The 17675-nt window shown below is 36.1% G+C and overlaps 1 pseudogene; it reads right to left on the bottom strand.

Annotated features, from left to right (window-relative positions):
- Positions 1-14383: 14383 nt before the first annotated feature.
- LOC115896724 lies at positions 14384-14479 on the bottom strand (annotated as a pseudogene).
- Between the last annotated feature and the right edge of the window lie 3196 nt (positions 14480-17675).

Below are 17675 nucleotides of genomic sequence, written 5' to 3'. Positions count from 1 at the left end.
AATAAAATAATGAACCCATAAAAGATAAATATTAAGCACATGCTGAACACTTATGTACATACACCAGAAAATTATTCTAAAAGAATCTGCTCCGAAAGTATGGATTTTAACAGCACAATTCATTCCCTTTATCTGTAAACTGGAAGATGTAGATTTAGTCGCATGGCAGGGCACACTGTAGTTTTGGAGCTAGTGCTAAGTCTCAAATAGGATTTCTGAAAATGGGGAAAACATTTCGTACTATTGTAGAGGGAGACTACTATTGTCATGTAAACAAAGGAAACCCAATAGTAATTTAAAATAAGTTACATATTTGACAGCTCACTCCCTTGCCAGATTTTCCTATTCTTTCACTAGAAAAATAAATAATGGATTTTGCTTAATTTGCTTTTCCAAGTAAGGAATCTATTAAATATGGTCCCATGATTACAAATACATACATTTTATTACATATAGAAAATTTAAGTGTGATATTTTATAGCTAATTTTTAAAATGGTGTTTTAAATAAAGCAACTGAAATATGATAATATAGTTTCAGGTTATATTTTCATTGGTGTGCAAATACGTTACCCAGCCTATATTTATGGGTTTTGTGATTCAATTGAACAATTTGTATACAAGTGCCATGTTTTTGTGCGAAGAGAATCTATTTCACTCCTTTGAATTAAGTCTTTCTCATTTTTGTAATACATTCAAAAATCTTTAGAAAAAAATACAATGTAATCTTTTAATAATCACATCTGGAATTGACAAAATTGTCTTATTAAAGGACAAAAAGAAAACTAAGCTAGAAATACTAGGAAGGAATAATGAATTATAAGTAAGGAAAAAATTGTTACAAAGGTGGTGTTCGAGGAAAGTATCTTTACTAAACTAGGTAATTTAATGACTGTGTTTCCTCTAGTTTATTTCCACTGGCTAACGAGAGCTCTATTTTAGAAAACAAGAAGGAAGAAATTTCTCCTGGTTAGGAATCCTAAGTCAGTAGAAATGCATTAATTATATTGAATATATAACTACTTCGTGGAGATAAAGTATATTTTCAGTAGCTTATACATATCTTATACCAGATGTAATGGAAGTGGAATATATCATGGCTATATATAACAATAGAATCACCTAAAATAATGAACCTACATTATTAATTTAGGAATCTTAAGGGACAGTATTATTCAACCTCTAACACCTATTTTATCAGTCATGTTATTTAAATGTCACTATGTGCTAGAATTATGCAACTGGAAATGACAACTGTTCCTCATTACCTCCCTTTTGAAGCTTACCAAAAGTGCATGCAATAGCATGTTTAATTCATCATAATTTGCTGGAAAGCACATGTAGACCAAATTTAAATGGGAAGAAATGTATTGCATTCATAGGATCGACATATTCTGAATTTATTTTGGAGGTGGAAGATGCACCCAGGAGAACTTGCTCATATCTTGATTTTTAGGCATTGCAATTACAGTATCTCTGCCAAAATTTTGCATCAGCCATTAACTGACTATATGACATTACACAAGTTACTCAGTGTCTCTGTGCCTCAGTTTCCTAGACTGTAAATGTAGACATGAAAATACTTGGGAGGATTAATAGGTCAATGCCCTAAAGTGCCTGACACATTTCCAACACTGAGTAAATGGTAACTATTTTTTATTAACATCATAGTTATGCCCATGCCTTGTGCGCTACACTGTCTTAGATTTAGAAGGAACTGGAGCCTTCATTGTTCTCTGTCTTGTTTCCTGGAAAGAAGCCAGAATCATCAACACAGGTTTAAAATTAGTCATACTTTTCATGCTACTGACCAAGGACCAGGCTTCTGTATTTGTAATCCTTGCTTAAGGCTGGACATGGTGGCTCATGTCTGTAATTCCAGCACTTTGTGAAGTCAAGGCATGAGGATCACTTGAGCCCGAGAGTTTGAAACCATCTTGGGCAACATGGCAAGACCCCATCTCCACAAAAAATAAGGAAAATTAGCCAGGCATGGTAGTATGCATCTTTAGTCCTAGCTACTGGGAAGGTGAAGGCGGGCGGACCACTTGAGCCTGGGAGGTCAAGGCTGCAGTGAACTGTGTTTGTGCCACTGCACCCCAGCCTGGGTGACAGAGTGAGACTCTATCTCAAAACAAACAAAAAACCCTAAGAAACATAACCAAAATGTTGCTTCCAGGAGAGCCCCTGCACTAGTCTTTTTGAGAGAAGCTGCATGTTTATTTCAGATTTTGAGATCAGTGGGAGCAGGAACAAGGACAGGCATGGAATATGAACAATTAGTGAATTATATACAAATGTAGAGGTAGGGATACAGTGCAACCATACATACTTTTCTCCCTTCAAGGAATATCAATGAATAGAGAATTTCATGATGCCCTATTAGCTTTAAGTCAGATTAGATATGTGAGTTGATCCTCAGTTCTTAGAGATCCATTCCCTGGAGGATATGAGGAGAGATTCTGTGACCTGTGTGAAGGGTCACATTCCACTCCCAGTTATGGGGATGCATTTTCCATCTTCCTACATAACCACTTAAACCATTTTATTTCTTAACATCTACATGCCCACAACTGTCATGAATGCTGCTATGAAGACAAAAGCAATAGAAGATACTATCCCTATCATTAAGGAGCTTAAAGTACAGTTGGATAGGTAGCCCCAAATATAGCAAACACTAGAAACAAAAGCAATTGTGTAATCATGTGATAGATTGGGTGGAAATGTACCATCTGGCACATTGGAGTATAAAGAAAACAAACTCCAGTAAGTTCTGAACCTTAGGTTTCTCATCTGTAGAATCTATGTTAATGCTCACCTCAGGGAATGGTTATGAAGAGTAAATGGTATAATTATTTGTTCTAAGAGTCGGGAACATTATATGCCCTTAATAAACGTTAGTAGAAACATCATCCAGGCTTGATGCAATTTAAAAATATTTTTCCATACATTTATATGAAGTTACTCTGTTACATGGAAATCAAGATATTAAGTGTATGATGGTGAACAAAATAAAGAGAATTGTACTTCACAGAGCCGAAATTCTAGCTGGAAAAGAGAGAAAATAATTACATAAGCAAACAGAAAACAAATGTCAAGCAGTGACATGTTATTTACATTTTTTTTTTTTTTTTTTTTTTTTTTTTTTCAGACGGAGTTTCGCTCTGTTGCCCAGGCTGGAGTGCAGTGGCGCAATCTCGGCTCACTGCAAGCTCCACCTCCCGGGTTCACGCCATTCTCCTGCCTCAGCCTCCCGAGTAACTGGGACTACGCCGCGCTAACTTTTTGTGTGTGTGTTTTTAGTAGAGACGAGGTTTCACCGTGTTGGCCAGAATGGTCTCAATCTCCTGACCTCGTGATCCACCCACCTCAGTCCCCCAAAATGCTAGGATTACAGGCATGAATTATTGACAGTTTTTAAAAGCACAGTTATGTGTTGAAGAGAGAGAAAGAGTTACTTTAGACCAGGTGGTCAAGTCTGGGAGGCCTTCTGAAGGCATGATATCTGAAGGAGTGATATTAAAGCTGAAAGCTAGCTACATTCTGATCATGTATGTTCATCAAAGGACAATTTAAAGATTTCCGGAAGTTCTTAATGAGCATACATTAGTTATTTATATGCTCCTTCAAGATCACCGATAGTGACTTCTCAAACAATATATATCCATCTCATGAACTAAAGAAACCCAAACACAAGCCTAATGCTTCCTTGGGGAATCTCATTTTTCTTGTGTGTGTGAGGGTATACTGCATGTGTGTATTACAAAATACAATTATTGCTAACCTGCTTGATTTTCTACTTGAAATGATTACCTCATGCAATTGACCTGTCATCACAATGACACCTTTCAGAATGTTGAGATTTATTGACTATCACATTTTTATTTTCAACAATTGGAAGCATGTTATCTGAAGAGTATCCTGGTGATAGTCACAGGAGTGAACACGGTTCCATAATTCTTTGCAGGACTACCCTTCCACTGCTTGTGATTTCCTGCAGTACATTAATGAATTGTGTGTGATGTTGCCTTGAATAGCAGTTCTGTCTGTGGCCTCAAGTTGATTTTGGGGCTTAAGAGATTGAAAACAAAGGGAGTATACTAAGACACACGTTATTACCTGACAAGGCAGCTGCACTTCCATGGGAGGTGACCAAGAAGCCTTTTTATGAATCCATGCTGACCCTATAGAACTCTTCTACGTTTCGATAGTGTCCTTTTACAGATGTTACAAAGAGGTTCTGGATTTGTCATTAACCTCTTCTATAAAAGCAAAATATATGGAATACGTAAATATACAATCAACTGAGTTTAAGAAATTTGTAAATAGGTCCCTTTTATGAACTTAAGACCAGATTATAAAATTAATATGGATATATAAAGGCTTGAATAGGCTTGTTGGGACACAACTGCCCAACAAATGTAAGTAGCCTTTTTATCATTCAATAGATCACTCTGTTGTCTAAATACCACTGTCATTCTGAATGAGGTAATATTTGAAGATATGACTTGGTATCTCCTTCGAGACATAATTGGGGACTTATAATACAAATGATAATGTAATATGAATACTCTTCTATATGTCCTTTTTGGCAAATCTTTATTATAATGATTATACAGCTCTGTTACTGGCCCAAGGTCAGTTCCAGGTTCCAGATTGCAAATGTATTGTCCATTTTCACCCTTGAGCTGCTGCAAGATTGCTTTTCCACTGGGGACTGGATACCAGCGAAAATAATACAAAGCATTTTGGGAACATGCGGTGCTTTCTTCCAGTGGCATGAAACTTCAAAGTGAAGAGACTGATGAGTCTCTGAAGAATCCAACTGCTGAAGTAGAGGACAAAGAATTTCTGCTCCTACCTAAATATCCTAAATATAAAGACACATTTATGAATGAATACACCCAGATATGTTAACAGATTATGCCAGTAGAAGAAGAGGTAACTTGTATTTGCCGAGCAGGTTTAGTTTTAGATCATGTATTCCCCTTGGACTCCTGTATTCATGTGATGTAATGGCTAGAGTTAGACTAGTTCAAAAATATGTTGGCAGCAGTAAGTAATCATGCATGCATGATCTGCAATTTTTACCTCACATTACTTACTCATAAAAGGAAACTTTTTAAAATAAAAATATTTATATTTTTTATATTTTAGATCTGTGGTAGTACAGTGGTTAAACGTACTGAAAATTAATTTAAATAGGCCTGTGTTCAAATTCCAATTCTGACATTTATTAACTGCATAACGTTGGACTGGGTTCTCAAACATTTCTAAATTTAGTCTTTTTATTTACAAACTATAAAAAGAAATAGCTATGTCAAAGGGGATATTAAAATAATGAAATACATCTAAAGTTTCCTGGTAAAATTCTGAGTCTATTTCAGTGTTCAATAAATGATATTCATTATATGGTCGCTGGCATTTCGAGAAGATTTTAGAAGGATTGCTGCTAAATTTAATTCCCATATAGCACCTCTTATAATCAATTCTTACTGCCATTTCCTCTTTCAAACTTTCTGTTTCTGTCTCTATACATACATACACGCATATACATGCAATTTTAAAGTTTACATTCTGGCTTTCATCATGGCAGGATTGTTCTAACAACTTTCTAATGTCATCTTTGGCTTCTCCATCTTTCCTCCCTCTCAAATTTACTTTATGTACTGACTCCTTCAGTTTCCTAAAACACAATTCTCATGGTTTTTTTTTTTTTTTTTTTTTTTTAAACGTCACTAATTTCTCTTTGATTACCAGATGAAATTCACCTTTCTCTTGCTATCCTTCAGTGTTCTTAGTGGTAGTCACACCCTCCTACTGCCAGGGATCATCTACTGTCAGCTGTGGTCTTTGTAACTTCAAAGTCACCTGTTTCTCCTGCTTCTTTTTGTGCCACTCTCACTTTGACAAGCTTACCTTTCCTAGCTTCACCCATGCCATGCTCTGCCCTGCTGAGGACATTCCTATAAACTATTTATACTGCCCAGAATTCTCTCTAGCATTCCAGGATTATTATGTCCTCTAAATCCTTGCTGTGCACTTAAGAAAACTACAAGTTTATCTGTTTCACCCTATTGCACATAGGTTCTCCAAAGCCAATTTTATCATGAAGTTCAATGTTCAGGATGTATATTACGAAGTTTCCTGTAATCAATACTCGTAGAAGGCAGGCTAAAGAAACAGCATTGGGCCAAGGGAGAAGTCAAGGTGCAAAACAGTCCCAACAACAACTTCCGCTAACCCCACAGGGAACTCTAGAGATAACATGAATCATCACAATTTTCCTAAATGAGGCTGAAATGGTCTGGCCTTTATAATCTTGCGTCAATCTATCAGTTAATATGGATCCCTGTTCTGAAGGGTGTGAGCTTGACCAAGGTGGTTCTCTGAAGCTTAAGCGGCTTCTGAAAGGCAAATGCATGCAGGCTGGGTTCTGACAGCACTCTCAATAGCTGGGACAAGTATTTTATTGAGGATCTGGGAAGTGCATTCCCTTATACATCACATATCCAAAAAGCAAAACTAGCTAACTGAGCTCAACAACATGATCTAAGTATTCTGTATCTTCTATTGACCAGAACCAATTCACAGTGTCAAAAACAGGGTTCTGTGTCCCATGGTGGAGAGCAGAGACCCCTAATTGTCAGCAATCTGTGTGATGAAGCATGCACAGGGGAATGAGTTTTATTCTAGAAAATGACCTTCTTTATATCCCATGGAGAAGTGAAAGAAGCAGCAAGGTTATCACCGAAGAGCAAATGGCTCCTGTCTATAGCCATGTAGTTTAATATTTGTTTAAATGCCAGAACAAATCCTGCAAAGTTTAGGGACATAAATCAGAAGTGCATTTTTCTTATGAACTCTGCCCTAACAGACCCCTGATAAGACAACTTATCACCTCAAAATATCACACAATTACATTTCTCCCTCTAGAATACTATTACTAATGACAATTTCAAATAGCTTTTTGAGAGCCTTAACCTTTTCAAGGGTACTCATCACATTGATCTCTCAATAGTTTGAACTTCTGTATTCTCTCTGAGTTGTAATATTTTATGGTGACATTTTCCGTCAGATAATTAAGTGTATTTATCTGAAACTGAATTCATGCATAGAGAACATCAGTCCTCTACTCAAAAACTCCACTGGTTGTTCACTTATTTTAACATCTCTTTCAAAATGTATTTTCAAATGCTTAAAAAAAACCCTTCACATCTAATATATGAGATTTATCATTCTGCAATCAAATAATATCAGATGGTTGTAGTCAGTATCAATGATTTATTATTTTGTCGTTATGACTTCTTAATCCAAAAAATTCAATAAATGTTTATTTGTGACAAGGGACTGTAGTGGACACACTGGGGTATACACATATAAACACAATACAGACCTTGGATATTTATTGAATTGATTTGTGGAAACAAATTCCGAGTTTGTAAGAGAAATAAGATATGTAGAACACATTTTTGATTCAATAAGAATGCTAGTCCTGTTGACTCAGGGCTTGGTAAAGGCTTCATGTTGAAGATAGCATTAAAGTTTGACCTTAAAGATTGGGTAGTGATTATGTATTTATGTACATATATATTTAAATTTTATAGGTAAATATGTTGCTGATTTGGTACTCAGCAAAGACTCAGAGTTAGAGTCATCTCTCCTTTATTATGATCATAGTTTATTGTATGATCATAACTCTACTTCTCCTATTATGGTTCACATGTGTTTGGATTCTATATACAAGGTTACAATTTTATTTCTAGATGGCAACAGATTTAAGATTCAACCCAGGAGTGAATATCTTACTCAGTTTATTAACCTCTCTGCACAGGAGATTGGGTATGTGACTTTCTGTGATCCTGAGCTCAACTTACTCGCAAATAGTTGTCTCCCTCCTGCAATGTACTCCAAGATTTATCAGAAAATTGAGGTTTATTAGAAAAAAATGAAGGTTTCATATTATATTCTAAGTTGAAAGTCAACACTTGATTAGAATATAAATAGCTAATTTCCCAAAATGCAACAATGGAATAAGAAATCAGGTGCATAATCATTAATCACCAATGATTCTCTTTAGTCACCTTTCTTGAGTTATAGATTTTAATTCTTTAAACTTCTAAGTTGGAATATGAATAACATCTGAAATATGCCCAAAATATGCTCAGTGCCTTCTAATTGTAGAGTGATTTTCCACATAATATCTCTTCAACCTCACAATGAGTAAGTAAAAATATGGTATTCTCTTAATTTTGCATATGAGAAAAGGGAGACATTGAAGTCATGTGAAAATTCATTGTCAAATAGCAAGTTGAGTGTAAAGCATGGACTGGGAACCTGATCTGTAGCTTCATTTTCAGTGTGCTTCAGTAGTTTTTAGATGCAAAAATCAACCAGTTTTCCTCTCACTTTTGAGTAACAATATCTAGTGAATCATCTCAGAAGAGGAGCATTTTCGTAACTCTCACCTGAATGAACTATTGTTTAAATGCTATTAGTTATTGGCAATGGGCCTGAACCGAAGTGCTGACATATGGGAATAGAAAACCTTTTCGCTCCTTGCAGAAAACATTTATTTTTTCTGGCAGCATATCTTCAAGGTAGCTGCTGGATGGTGTTAATAAGCTCAGAAGGAAGGATCTAGAAGGGTGACAAATATAGGTGTCAAATCCAGCTGCTTCTGATGTGAAATAAGACCCATAGGTCCCAAAGAGCTCTGAACCGAGAGAGAGCACTGTGACTCATGGCATTTACTAAAACACAGCTGATGTTACCTGGGGGGTACTAGGTGAAACATGCCAGTTTAACTTCTGCAGTTTTCAATGTGACTCTTTTCTTATTTTAAAGTAAAAAGGACAAAAAGTCAGCAAGTTCATAGAAAAACTTTCAGGCCATATTTTTGACAATTCCACATGAAAAAATATTAAATTCAAATCCAAAGTTATTATAAAGGCTTCACTGTCGTCATGAGAACTACATGGAGAAAATAAATTACAAAGGAAACAGGAGTTTAGGAAAAGTGATATTGTGCATATAAACATTTTAGAGGTCTGAGGTAACCCAAAATTTATTTCTGAAAGGATAAATTGCAAGTTCCATCTTAGGATACAGTTAGGATACAGTGGGTGGGAAAAAAGATGATTGAAGAACTATAAAATAGGATTTATGTAGAAGATAAATGTATTTGAATAATTAAATTGGAGAAAGACCTGGCTAAGGATGACAACAACTTTCAAGTAGGTTGAATATTTCTCAGATGATGGTAATCATTTATTTCTCAATTTTTCTGAATCAAGAACAATTTATACAATTTTAAATGATAGTGCAAGGGTTATAGTAGGATGTAAAAATGAACATTTAAAAATTTAGCTAACATGTATTGAATGCGTAGAATTTTGTATATTCTCTGATAAATATTGGGGTTATAATTATGAATGTTTGGGTTAAACTGTATCCCCCAAAAACATGTTGGAGTCTTAATTGTAGTATCTGTGAATGTGACCTTATTTGGAAATTGAGTTTTTACAGATGTAATCAAGTTAAGATGAAATCATTAGGGTGAGCCCTTATCCAATAGGAATGGTGTCCTCATAAGCAAAGGGAAATGTGGACATAGACGCACAGAGAGAGGAGAATGCCACGTGAAAACACAGAGATACTCATAGAAAGAAGACGATGTAGAGACATCACCTCATCCACAGGGAGGTCAGCCATGTGAAGATGGGGACAGAAACTGGAGTTATGCTGCAGCGAGCCTTGGCTGCTGGAAGCTGGAAGAAGCAGTGAAAATTGTTCTCTAGATTCTTCATGGAATACATGGCCTGGGCAAAACCTTCAGTTTGGACTGCTAGCCTCAAGAACTGTGAGACAATAAATGTCTATTGTTTTAAGCCACCCAATTTGTAGTTCCTTGTTGCAGTAGCCCTAGCAAATGAACACACTCTGTAGACATTATTTTTGGCTCTGAGAAATGCGAAGCCTAGTGGGTAAATGGGAAATGATGTATTTTTAGTCCAGTGTGTCTATAATACCTCCATGTTATGTGCAAAATCCTGATTTTCCCTCAAATTCATCTCACATACTATTACTACTTTCTCTTTATGATCCTTTTGATTCTCACATAATTTAAAATTGATTTACTGAAACAGTGTGTATCATTTTGAATTGCAAAGATGCATTTTGATGTTAACTCCTCAAATACCTCCTGTGAGCCCAAATGGTATTTGGCACAATTCATTGAATAAGGAAGAAATGAATGATAAAGGAGATATTTAAATGGAGATCACATTCAGTGAAATGGAATTCCCTTACACTCAGTATGAAAAACCATCTATAATGTACAAACTACATGCTTACTTACTTTTTATTAAACTCAGTGTGATAAGTGCTATAATTAGCATATGGACAAGATACTTAAGAACATAGAGGTTAAAATAATTAACTTGGACTAGAGGAGTCAATAAAGAGGGGCTTAAGATGTTTCTGAATTTCTGTTCTGAGAAATATTATAAAGTACTGTCCATAAAAATGAGAGATGTAATATCACCCCAGCATTTCCCTTCGAGTTCAAGGAAGGTAAATTTTGTAAATGTGTCAACTATAGTTTTTGAGGCTAATATCAGAAAAATCTGCAGTTGTTGTTGTTGTTGTTTTTGAGATGAAGTCTCACACTGTCACCCAGGCTGGAGTGTGGTAGCACGATCTCAGCTCACTGTGACCTCCATCTCCCGGGTTCAAGCAATTCTCCTGCCTCAGCCTCCCCAGTAGCTGGGATTACAGGCGTGTGCCACCAGGTCAGCTATTTTTTTTTTTTTTTTGGCGGGGGGAGATGCTGAGGCAGGCAGAGCATTTGACTGTGGCTCTCTTTGCATCTTAGATGCAGAATATGCTGATTTACAGGATTGTCCACTTTAGCACACAGTTTATATTTGTAATGAGTTCTAAGCACCAAATCTTCACTTGACCTCAAGAAGAGTGAGATGATGCTTTCAGGTAAGCAACTGTGGATAGCAGTTTTCAGTTTTCCTTTCTAAATAGCAGAGAACTAAAATAATCCTTAGAGAAGAATAGCGTCTCTTTTAGCTTTTTATTTTTATTTTACATTTTTCAGTTATACTAAAGTATAACTAAAAACTAAAAAATTATATAGTATCCAAAATATGTAAGGAATTTATACAACTCAATAGCAAAAAACAAACAAGAAACCCTCAACCCAACCAAAAAACAAATAGTCCAATTCAAAAATGAACAATGAACCTGAATAGACATTTTTCCAAAGAAGACATACAAATGGCCAACAGATATATAAAAAGAGAGTTTTTTTTTGTAAATAGTTGTTCTCCTGGGCCTGCAATTTAAGTTCAAAATTTTACCCAACACAGTTCTCATTTTAAAGACAAGATGCCTAGAATGCTAATTAGTTCATTCAATTACCTCCTCTTCTTTATAGCAGTCTGGCAAGGTCATTCACCATCATCAGGGTGGTGTGGACCTTTCATTTCAGCCGACTAAACTTGAACCTCAGGTGGGACGGAGTGAGCATCGTTCTCCTTGTTATCTTTCTCTGTGCCAGAAACGGTTCCCACTTCCTACTGAGGTAAAACTTAGTCCCTCTTACACCTCTACTTCGTGGGCTCTTACTGCCTCTTGTCATGGGCATCTTAGTCACTACAGTGGTCACTACTGCCGTTGGTAAGAAGTAATTGCTCAACTCTCTTTACCTTAGATTTCCACATTTCCATCTGCTTCTGTCCCAGGGACAGACATACTCCCCAGAAGGTGGGAGTGATTATCTGATATCCACACAAAAGTTTCCGGAACTACATTAGATGAAGAGGTGACAACAGTAAAGATATACAGGGCATTGCGGTGAACAATTTCTTCCCTGCTGGCGGACTGCCAGCTCTTCTAAATATTAAGCAGTTTATAATCTTCTGAATCTTCCAAACCCTTCTGAATTTTTGCGCTCTAGCTAACTTTCTGTTATTTGGGTTTGTCCAATGCTTTCTATTAATTTAAAGAGTAATTTTATTTAGACTTCTGCTTATATGCGATTTCACAGCCACTTATCTTTCATCTTTTATAAACAAATTTTAATTTGAGAAAATAGTAATTGATGAAAATGGATGGAGGAGCAAATGATGTGGAAATCCAGGAACTGGCCCAGATGTATGACAGGTGGCAGAGAAAAGCTAGACTGAAATTGAAAAGAGGATACAGATAATCCACAGAGATAAATAAGAAATTTTAGAATTAGAGAAAATTTAGTCTTTGAAACCACTTCCAGGAATAATATTAATAATATTTTACTTGTATATAACTTATAAAATGTTTTGCATGGTTATATCGTTTGACATCTAGGATAACACTATAAGAGAGTCATTATTCTCATTTTAAAATGAAGAAATCAAGGATAAAAGAGTCAAAGTGATTTACCAAAATTCACAGGACTAAAATTGTCCCACGACAGTAACTTAAACGCAAGTCATCTGATTTCAAGGATGTGCTTGTATCTTTACACCCCAGTAATGAAATAAGCACCATATCTATAATGTTGAAATTGAAGTGAAAAAAATGCATTCTGGCTTCCTAGTGACTTGCACTGGATAGTTTAGTTTTCAAAGCTGCATACCAGCTACTCCTTGATACTACACAAATATGTCAGCTGTTTAAGCATTCTAAATGGTTAAAAAAAAAAAAAAAAAAAAACCTGAAGCCCCATAAATGGAAAAGTCCCCTTTATCTAGGGGCCTTGTGTATTCTGTGTTGTGCTAGACACATTTCAACAGCCATAGTTATGTTTTAACCAAACCCTAAGAGAAGAAAAAGTCATGGCAGAGGTGAAAGATTGGTGCTGGGAGTAGTTGGACAGTACACCCCACTAGGCAATCGTATCAGTGCTATTTATCTCATTTCTAATGGATTGTTCTTATGCATGTTTGTATACATGCCTGTGAGTTTATGCATATGAGAAGCTGAGGGAAACACTTTGTTCACAAATACATAATGATTGTATAGAATCTCTGAGGTGGAAGAAACCTTTGAGATCATGAAATAATGCAGATTAGAAACTTTCCTCCTTTCAAAGACAAACCATTTTAAAAATAGTCTAATTGTTGGAAATTATATCTGTATACTAAGTTTAAAATCTATCTCTGTATAACCCAATTGTCCCAGTTTGGCCCCAGAGGGCTTTACACTCTGTTGACAATTCTTCAAATATGTGAAGATTTTTATCATTCATTGTCCCTTATAAGCCTTGTCTTCCTCAAGGAAAATATTTATCGTTCTTTCAATCATTTCACATATGAAATAACTGCCCTTATATTTATGTACTCCATATTGTTGCAGACCCTTTCAAATGTGGCATTTATCCCAATGACAACCACACAGACGTGTTGATTCTAATGCAACATTTAGTAGAAGGATGACTTGCCTTATTTAAATGGATTTAGCTCTTGGGAGAGCTATGCCTCAGTGCTAATGCTTATTGGATTTATTCTTAAGGGAATCTATATCCTTAGTATGTGAGCTGCTAAGTCATTTTATACTTGCACAGTACTTTTGAGCTTAAAGTCACTTTCCATTTAATATATTTAAATTTCAGCTCACGATTTTAGTCTGCCCAGATTTTCTGTAATTTCACTTCTCTTATCTTGTGAAGGCCTTTCCCTGCTCACATTTGTGTCATCCACAAAATTGATGGGAACATATTTTCTATCTTTGCTTTTTGTGGTACATGAGGTAGTACCCAAGTAAAGCCTTTCTTGGGCTTACTTCAAGAAATAACCACGGAAGGTTGCGGTCAGTATATGAATCAGAGCTTCACAGGTACTACTGTTTAAGCAACATCAAATCCATCTTATGGTACTGTCTTCTGGACCAAATTCTCTATTCATTTTACCAGTTAGTTTGCCAGTGCCTTTGTCTAACACTAACCACTCTCCTATTCTTTGATAATGTAATGATCATATTCTTTTAAAATGTGGCAGTTTCATTTAGTAATATGTTTTTTTAGCTAGAAAGTATATTTCCCAGCCTCCTTTGTAATTTGTGTGGCCATAAAACTATGTCTGGTCAATGGGACGAGAGTCAAATAATCTATGTATTTTCCTTCTCTTCCCACTTACTGGGAGATGACAAGTCAAGCAGTTCCCTTGGACCTGATGGAAGCCACATGTCAATTATGGAAGTTTCTATTGCCTTCTGCTGTCTATTTTCACATTTTTAGGCAACTTTAATATAGCCACTTATATCACATATAGCAGGCAAAAGAGAAGAATTATCAAGTGTTTGATACGTGTACTATTTATCTTCCAATTTAGCAATTTTATTGTTCAATGATAATTTATGCCAATAGATACTTCTTTTTTTCCCCTAAGTTCACATCAGATGGATCAACATCATAACAAGGTTGGAGGAAAGCACATCTCGCAATAAATATGAAAACCCAATCATCCTGTTTATGAACTACAAAAGGATCAATAGGTACTTCTCTTACATGTGGATACTTTAGAAAGTGTTATCTATCAGCCATTCATAATCTGATGTATAGGAGTATAATCATAGAATATAATAAACATATTGTTGACAATAACAGAACTCAGAATAATCAGAATTTAGACTGTGGATGAGTTGGATGAGCAACAGATATTTAGTTTTGGAGAATGGAGTACTTGGTTAAGAGTGTTGTTAGGTGAAATTAGTAGATTTGCATAGCTGTAAATAGGCCACTATCAGGGCCCTGTGTGATTGAATAAAAAATAAAAAGGCAAAAGTTGAGAAAAATAGAATTAGCAGGACCAAAAGTTAACTCTGGCTCTTTTGCAGTTTTGATCAGAGATCTACTTGTATGCATTACATTTTTGGATCACATTCTACATATAGGGAAACATAGGTCACCAAGGCCTATTTTTGGCTTTCTGTGGCACAAGGTGTAGTGCCTAATGAGAGCCATAAGGAAAATCTTGCAGGCTAGAAACATTAGTCAACCCCAACTCAGCCCAGGCCCTTTGTCTAGTAGACATACAGTGCTGTCTACTCTATACCAGAATTTACAGTTTGAATTTAAAGAAGGATAAGGAGAGAGGGGGGAAAAAAAGCCAGAACAAGAGCAGAAACAATGAACAGTGGGAGGGAATATTTACCAGACACTGCTATTGGAAGGAAATTCACTTTATTTTCTTTATATGACTCCTCGCCTTGATTCTACTTTTCTATCTTCTCTTCTCTACTTTAATAAAGATAGGCCTTTCAGGTTTCTCTTTTTAGTGACATATGAAACTCATTATGATGAATGTTAATGAAAAAGTTGTTGCTTGAAGTGTTGAAGTTATTTTAGTGCTCTTCTCACAATGAACGCTATTTTTCAATAGAAAGAGAATGTGCAATTATGAAATTAGAATAAGCAAGCAGATAATATCATTTTATCCTAATAATGACATGTAATATATTACCATGCTAAAAGTCACCAGTATCAACACATCACTTTGAAAGAATGAAGGTGCATGATTAACCTAGAAGCAAAATAAATTTTACATGAAATATAGGATTTTCCTCCCCTCATCCCCATTTGCCCTCTGTCTTTCCTGAAAGCATCTGCTGTTGAAAGAGCTTGCCAAAAATGTCACTGCCAGATTTTGCTGGACATGGGCTCTGATCATTTCCAAATGACAGAAAATCAGCTGTGGGATTTAGGCTCTAAGTAATCATTAACCATAGGCCCTGCATTGACTGGGTGGAAAATATAATGTTCTTAATCTGACTGATCTGAAAGGTCAAGCTGTGCCACATGCTGCCTGCTCCCAAGGATTCAATACCAGTCACAACGACTGCAACAATAAAACAGCTTTTCCCTAAAAGATAACACACTCCGTTCCCGGTGGTTAGAAGTACAAGCACCCATGTACATATTCTTCATGTTAGCTTTTAGGCATCAATAGTACTTTTTTCATAGAGATGAAAACCATGGGGAAAGACTCAAACATTAGCTTTATGAAATAAAAGAAATGATGGTGTTGGCATCAGTCGGTACAGAAGTCACAATTTTCTTTTTTTTCTTTTTCTTTTTTTTTCTGTCTCTTCTAATTGAATGTCTACCTTTGTAAGATATTCATGTATTCTTCAGGTGAAAAGGTTGCCCAAACTCTTCCCAATATATCCTTCAAACATTTACTAAACGGATGGTATTCAAAGACCAGAATTTACTTAAAACTTGTATTTCAATAGCTATTGCTGTCAAAGTATCTAAGTGCCTGGTTCTTTTGTTGGAATTCAGATATTTGTCATTATAGATCTAATGAATCAGAACTTCTGGCTTGTAGTTCAGGCTGTGAGGAGCTTAGGAGTCACAACCTTATCCTAACAAGAAGCAGAAAGCTGAACAAACTGAAAAATTAACAACTCGTCTTAGATCTGTCAGGGAAATGAGGACACAGGGTGAACTGTTACCCTTAAAATGGAAGAAACAGAAAGGTGGCTGCAGAGAATCACAACTTTCCACAGTGAGGCCGTGAGTAGAATCTTCCACAGGAACCAAAGCTGGGGTAGGAAAACCTGAAGTGTAATTGAAAAATTACCCTGGAGGCTCCTTGTAGACAAATCTAAGAGATAAAAACACTAGGGGAACTCAGGTGTGTGTGTGTGTGTGTGTATGTGTGTGTGCGTGTGTGAGAGAGACTGTGTGTGTGTGTGTGTGTGTGTGAGAGAGAGAGAGAGAGAGAGAGAGAGAGAGAGAGAGAGAGAGAGAGAGAGAGAGAGAAACTTTGTGAGTTGTATTTCCAGGAGCTCTATCAGGTCCTCATAGTGAAGAGCAGAGAAAAATTCCCTTGTGCTTCTGACATGGGGAGTAGAAAAGAAACCACTTTGAAATACATCAGAGCATCCTCTTCTTCTTAGCATGTCCTGTCCTCAGGAGAAACTATTTTATCAGAGCCTAACATAGGGCAGGGAAATCCAACTTCCAGCCAGCCCCCACTAGGCATTCTGTCCCACCTGAAGCAAGATGAAGACTGAGAAGGGGTACAGGCGCCACAAAAAAGCTGAGACCTAATCTTAGGACTATAGACTGTGTCTCCTTCCCTGACATCTTGCCATTAAATTGCTAAAGGCCATTTGCTGCAGTTCCTTTTAACCAGTACTTCGTGCCCACCTTTGACAAAAGATTATAACGCATTATAAACACATAGAAGAAACTGAAAAAGCATCAGAATCTGAGTCAGATATGGCAGTCATGTAGGAATTATTGGACCAGGAATTTTTTTAAAAAAAGCTGTGATTAAATATGCTAAGGGCTTTAATGGAAAAAGTAGACAACATGCAAGAACACATAGATAATGTCAGCAGAGAGATGGAAATTCTAAGAAAGGATCGGCTATACAAATACTCCTTGTATCTAAAATAAAAGTTGAAATTACAAAAAGAAAACAAAATGCTAGAGATAGAATAAAAATGTAACAAGATGAAGAATGCCTTTGATGGGCTCATTAGTATATTATTGGACATGGCTGAGGGAAGAATCTCTGAGCTAAAGGACATGACAATAGAAACCTCCAAAACTGAAAGGCAAAGTGAAAAAACAAGAACAGAATATGAGTTGAATGGAACATGAATGGAAACAAGAACTGTGGAACAACTACAAATGATGTAATGAGAGAAAACAAGAAAGGAACGGAAACAA

Source organism: Rhinopithecus roxellana, chromosome 3, assembly GCF_007565055.1.
Source record: "Rhinopithecus roxellana isolate Shanxi Qingling chromosome 3, ASM756505v1, whole genome shotgun sequence".
NCBI classification, from domain to species: Eukaryota; Metazoa; Chordata; class Mammalia; order Primates; family Cercopithecidae; genus Rhinopithecus; species Rhinopithecus roxellana.
Note: the sequence above shows the minus strand (reverse complement) of the source record. Positions and strands in the feature narration are given on the sequence as shown.